This window comes from Hibiscus syriacus, unplaced genomic scaffold, assembly GCF_006381635.1.
Source record: "Hibiscus syriacus cultivar Baekdansim isolate YM2019G1 unplaced genomic scaffold, ASM638163v2 tig00111834_pilon, whole genome shotgun sequence".
NCBI classification, from domain to species: Eukaryota; Viridiplantae; Streptophyta; class Magnoliopsida; order Malvales; family Malvaceae; genus Hibiscus; species Hibiscus syriacus.
The window spans coordinates 730,898-737,011 of NW_024063192.1; the positions used below are offsets into that span (position 1 = coordinate 730,898).

The 6,114-nt window shown below is 36.7% G+C and overlaps 1 pseudogene; it reads left to right on the forward strand.

The window, feature by feature from the left end:
- Positions 1-3,311: 3,311 nt before the first annotated feature.
- On the forward strand, positions 3,312-5,298 carry LOC120171608 (annotated as a pseudogene).
- The last annotated feature ends 816 nt before the right edge of the window (positions 5,299-6,114 follow it).

The following is a 6,114-nucleotide window of genomic DNA, read 5'->3' on the forward strand; positions in this document are numbered from 1 at the left end:
GCATCGGCCGATATCTTTTACTTCTACTGAATAAAAAAATGTTCGACAATTCACTAATGTGCGTCTGTTCAATCTTTGCTATAACTTTTTGTGCACTATTTGTTTATAAGTTTGAGCAGGTAGGTGGTGCAGCTGCTTCTTTGCTATAACAAGGTAGCTTGTTTTCAGCTAGGCGTTATATCGTGCTCTTGGTTTCTTCAGTTCTTATCATTACTTGGCTCAATCTAAGGTCAGTTACGGAGGTTACAAACTAGTTACTGAAGCAATCTTTAGGCTGCTAATTAGAATATTTATGTTTTGTGCATGTGCAGCAATGATGTCTACGATTTTTGTTACCGGAGGAGACAAGAACAAATAGGAATCGGTAGTAAATTTGGTTGGCAGGTAACTTGATTCTTTGCTTATTGCAAATGTTTGTTTCTTCTGTTTTATCTCCACTAGCTTTTCCAGCCATCTGATGAAAAAGACACTGTTCTGTATTTTACTCGGGAAAGTCGCTCAGAACCCCTTATTGCTGCCTACTTGTCGCTTGCCATTGTCTTTATCGGGCTGTCTTGGATATCTGTAGATGCAGGAAGCATGCGTTCATTGATCCTACTCGCTTGTGCAATCTTTTGTGGTTATGTATATCAGGTAGAGTGAATCTAATTGGAATCATTGGTACAAACAATTTGCAACTATCTTTATCGTGTGACGGGTATGCATGATGAGCGTATCAGGCATGACATTTCATTTGTATACAGTAGGAGTAATGCATACTTAGCTTTGGAATCCATTGCAGTGCCCACCATTCCGGTTAAGTTACCAAGGATTGGGAGAGCCTTTATGCTTTGCAGCTTTTGGCCCGTTTGCTACCACTGCTTTCTACCTGTTGCTCGGCAGCACAAGGTTGATCACTGAAAACTAGTGCAGAATTTCTAGATTTCAGTTTTGTATTCCTTCAATACATTAATTTCGGGTATTTTTGGCAGCGGGATGATCATCCTCCCCTTGACACGCACGGTGCTTTCAGCATCACTACTCGTAGGTTTGACAACTAGCCTTATTCTGTTTTGTAGCCATTTCCATCAGGTTAATATTTCTCGGTCTTTTCAACTCGTCTATGTTAGAGTATTCACATTTTCACCCTAGGTTTTATATGAATGACATGAATTCTGTTCATTTCAGGTTGAAGAAGATATATCCGTCGGGAAAATGTCACCTTTGGTACGTACACTCAATCAACTCTTGAACTCTTTTCCTCGTCGCAAAGGCAGAAAAGGAATATTTTTTTACTAATCCGATTGCTGTTAAAGATCGGCACTGAGAGAGGTTCAATGGTTGTAGAAGGAGCGGTCTTCACACTCTATTCTCTTTTATTTGCTCTCGGTCTATTTAGAACCCTTCCAATAACTTGCATCGTAAGTAAAAAGTTAACCTCGGTTCGAGGAAATGCATTTGATCTATCTGATGCTAGAAATAGTTCATGGTTCATCAATATGCTTATTGCAACCGTCGTGTTTGTCTTCGATCTTATCAGGTTCTTTGTGCCTTGACCTTACCTATAGGGAAACTGGTAGTTAACTTTGTCGAAGAGACCCACGAGGTAAGCTGTAAACTTGCGCGTCAACTCGACCTCGATGTCGGTAACGAAGATTACCTCAAAGGTGCAATAGAAAAGTGTGATTGTAATCATTTGTTGCAGGACAAAGGGAAGATCTTCATGGCAAACTATTACTGTGTGAGATTGCATTCTTTATTCGGAGCTGCAATGATTGCAGGGCTGGTTTCAGCTAGGATACTAGGCAAACCGGTCGGCATATAAGACTACAAGAAGTAAGTACAGACGCGACTCCGTCGTGTATCAGAACTTCGAAAGCAATCTAAGCCGGAACAGAAGACTTAGAAGCGGCAGATTGCTCGGACATTCTCTTTGCTAAACTCTCGCTGCGGAACGTCAACGGCGTTACCGACCTCTGGCCCTGCCTTGGCCTCTGCAATTCTTGCAAGTTTCCTCTGGAACGTCAATGGCGGTACCAACCTCTGGATTTTTGGAGCTTTACTGACCCTCTTGCCTTCTAAATTTTAAATTAACCCCAAAATTTTTGAAATGTTCTAATTAAGTATTAGTTTAAGCATTGAATCTAACATGTCATGAGAGAAGGCAGTGCCATAAATTTTTTTTTAAAAAAGAAAGACTATTTTTCCTAACATTTTAAAGCTTAAGGACCGATTGGAAATATGGGTCCTAATTTAGGGAGGCCAGATAAAATTAAACCTTTCTAAAATATAAATTATTAACTTCTTCATGATAAAGTACCGTTGAAGTTATTAAATTCTGCTTAAATAATTATTGTAATCATTAATATTTCAAAACTTATAAAATAAGAAGGGTAAAATACACAAATTGTCCACCGATTGTAGGATATTACTATATTAAGTTCTTCTACTATTAAAAATTATAAAATGGTCTTTAGACTATAGAATGTTGTTTTTTAAGTTCCTCGACTATTAAAAGTTACAAAATGATCATCTAACTATTCATTATGTTCTAAACTCGTCATTTTTGTTAAAAGTTTGACTGTTGTTTAAGTTTGACGTTAACATGATGACTAGGATATGATAGTCATTTGAGATTCTAAGATCAAATTTTATCATATCACAGTCAACAGTTTAACATTCAACTCAAAATATTGTCCATTTTTTAACAGAACAGGATGAATTTAAAACATAATGAATAATTGGGTGACCATTTTATAACGTTTAATAGTCGAGGGACTCAACAAAGATACACTCTATAGTCAGAGGACCATTTTGTAACTTTTAATAGTCATAGGACTAAATAAAGTCATACCCTAGTCTTGTGTACTTTACCCAAATGATAATTATATTATGATAGTCATAGGAGTGATGTTAAGGGGAGATCGTTTTTTTCATTGGCTATTTTGGTTCTTCTTCAAGTTTCTCTCCTCTATGTTTGTTGCCCGGAGTCGTTAGTGTGTTCAGTTTTTGTACGTCGTTGCTTCATTTGTTAATATTTTGTTTATATGTTATCTCTAAGCGGTCATTGTTATATTTTATTTTCAATAGTTTTGACTGTATTTGTTCAGTTTGTCATTGGTACGACGTTTGTTGATACAACTTTCGATAAATGAAATATCTTAGTTATTTTCTAAATAAAAACAAAATTATACAATTTAATGATTTTTTTAAAAAATTTGAAAGTTTAGTATCTAAAAATATTATTAATGAACAGTTTAAGGACCTATAGTATATTCTACCCTTTTATTACCATAAAATTCCAATAAAGTCCCTCTGGTTATATTGGAGGCAACTCTCATTTCTCCACAACTGAAGGAATCTCTGAAATCGTTTCAATTTCCTTTTCCAAACAAAATCTCTGAACCAATAAAATCATGGCCACCCCTTCCGCACGTGACGAGAACGTCTACCTGGCCAAACTCGCCGAGCAAGCCGAGCGCTACGAGGAGATGGTCAAGTTCATGGAGAACGTCGTCTCCGCCGTCCCCGCCCCCGACGAACTAACCGTCGAGGAGCGGAACCTCCTCTCCGTCGCCTACAAGAACGTGATCGGCGCTCGTCGTGCCTCCTGGCGAATCGTTTCTTCCATTGAGCAGAAGGAAGAAGGACGCGGCAACACCGATCACGTCGCGGTCATCCGTGACTACAGGGCCAAGATCGAGGCGGAATTGTCCGAGATTTGCGCCGGAATCCTGAAGCTCCTCGAGGAGAAGCTTGTTCCGGCCGCCGGGACCGGTGATTCCAAGGTATTTTATCTGAAGATGAAGGGAGATTACCATAGGTACATGGCTGAGTTCAAGACTGGCGATGACCGGAAAGTGGCTGCGGAGAACACGCTCGCTGCCTATAAATCTGCTCAGGTTCGTGGTTATTTCATCATTTTCTTTTTGATCTTGTGCATTTATTTCCTTTGATTTGCTTTATTTCTAGGGTTTGATTAATATATGATGAGTATCTTAAATGTCCAAATTTAATTAAAATTCTTCTTGGTGTTGTACAAGAAAGGTTGTTTAAAATCAACGAAGCTCACAATTTAAAACATCAAAAGAAATTTAAATCTACGAGAAAGAAGCATAAAAAGCATTGTATAAATTTAAACCCAACACTCATGTCTAATGTGCATAGCTGAATTTCTTGTTAAAGCCAAGATAAATTGTGTTATGCCCTTTACTTAGCCCCCAACGATCTAAAATTCAAAATCGTTTTTGGTGGTTTTGTGTTAACTCAATTATCATACGGAAATAATACTATTGGCTCCTTCACTCTAGTTAGCCTTTTCTGTTCAGGTCACAAATCGATGCAATTTCTGTTTATGTAGACGGTAGACCTTTTGACTGCTGTTCTCTTTTCTTTAAAGTTCGCAATCAATTTGGATCTGAAGACATTATTATTATTTGGACTTGCACACTTTTACATTTGAATAGAAGATATTTACCTCTGCTAAAGTGATTGTGACTTGTATTTTTTCCATAATCTGGGCTCCTTGTAATGTTATCTGCGTCCTTTTGTTCTGTATTCTTTGTAGGACATTGCGACTGCTGAGCTGGCCTCGACTCATCCTATCCGATTAGGATTGGCTTTGAACTTTTCCGTCTTCTACTATGAGATCTTGAACTCTCCCCGATCGTGCATGTACTCTTGCAAAACAGGTAGGATAATGGGACTTCAGAATTTTAGTTTAGGCTCTGCTTGGTATGAAGGATGGAAATCTTTTAATCTATTGGTTAAGCTACAAAGTAAGAAAGTGGTTATGAATCTTGAGCAACAAATTTTCCATCCTACCTACCAATCAAAGCCTCAATCTCTGTATTCATCTTATTCTAAAATGTCGACGAGCTTTTGTGGTGCGTTTTGATTAGTATTACAAATCCTTTTTTGGTTGTTCCTTTAGAGTGCCAAATTACTTGTCTTCAAGTTCTATTAGTCAACATCTTTTGTTTCCATTCACAGGCTTTTGATGAAGCCATTGCGGAGCTGGATACTCTTGGAGAGGATTCATACAAGGACAGCACTTTGATCATGCAACTTCTCCGTGATAACCTCACTTTGTGGACCTCAGATATGCAGGTCTGACCCCAAACATCTCCTTTTCTTTTTGACCCCTTTATGTTTTGCCTTATGTAAAACCTTATTTTATCTATTTTAGGATGATGGGACTGACGAGATCAAAGAAGCTCCCAAACAGGAGGAAGAGAAACAAGCCTGAAGTCGCTAATCTTCACGGTAGTGTTTCACTTCTCTGGTTGTTTTTGTATGGAGAAGTCCCTTGGTTCTACTTTCGCCTTCAATTACTCGTTTTTTTTTAGTATATCAGGCCTCAATTCTAGTAATTCACTGGTTATTCGTTCCGAGTTGAATCTTACTAGCTTTCTAATTGCTGCGAGGTCTTATTCACACTTTCTTAATTGTTTTTCTAGATAATAAGGGAGTTGATTGAGATATGTGCTAAGCATAAGGCTTGTAATGTGCTTAAACCAGAACTCTACGTTTGATATTTTATGGTGCTTTGTTGTTTTACCATTATTGATTATGTTTCATTGAAGGGTAAGCGTTCGATCAAGTTTAGTCAATTTTTTTTGAATTATTTGAGTTGACGAGTCTCATTTTATAGTTCAAAATTTTCAAGTTGAGTTTATAAAAATCGAGTAGAGTAAAATCGAGTTAGAGTTGTTAAAGTTTTTTTTTAAATTTAATTGTAAATATTTATAATATTATGATACTATTGGATTTTAATTTAAATGATTTTCTATAATCATATACACCATATATATTTTTCTATATTTTTTCAATTTAAATGGTTTTCATACAAAAATAAGGGATTTGATTTAAACTTAACAATTAATTCACTGATTATTAACAAATTAGAGTCATTCAAGTTTTATTTTATGACAAGGTTTATTTTTTTAAGTGTTAATTTGAATTTAGTTTTTCTAATTTGAGTTGAAAAAAATTAAATTTAGTTTGTCTAATTTTACTATCCGTACATGCACATTCAGTCTCTTTGCCTAAATTGTCCCTCCTTTAGGCTTTATGACTTTTTACCGTCCGAAAAGCACTTTTTGAGTTTAGTATTGCTTTTTACCGTCCATAGGG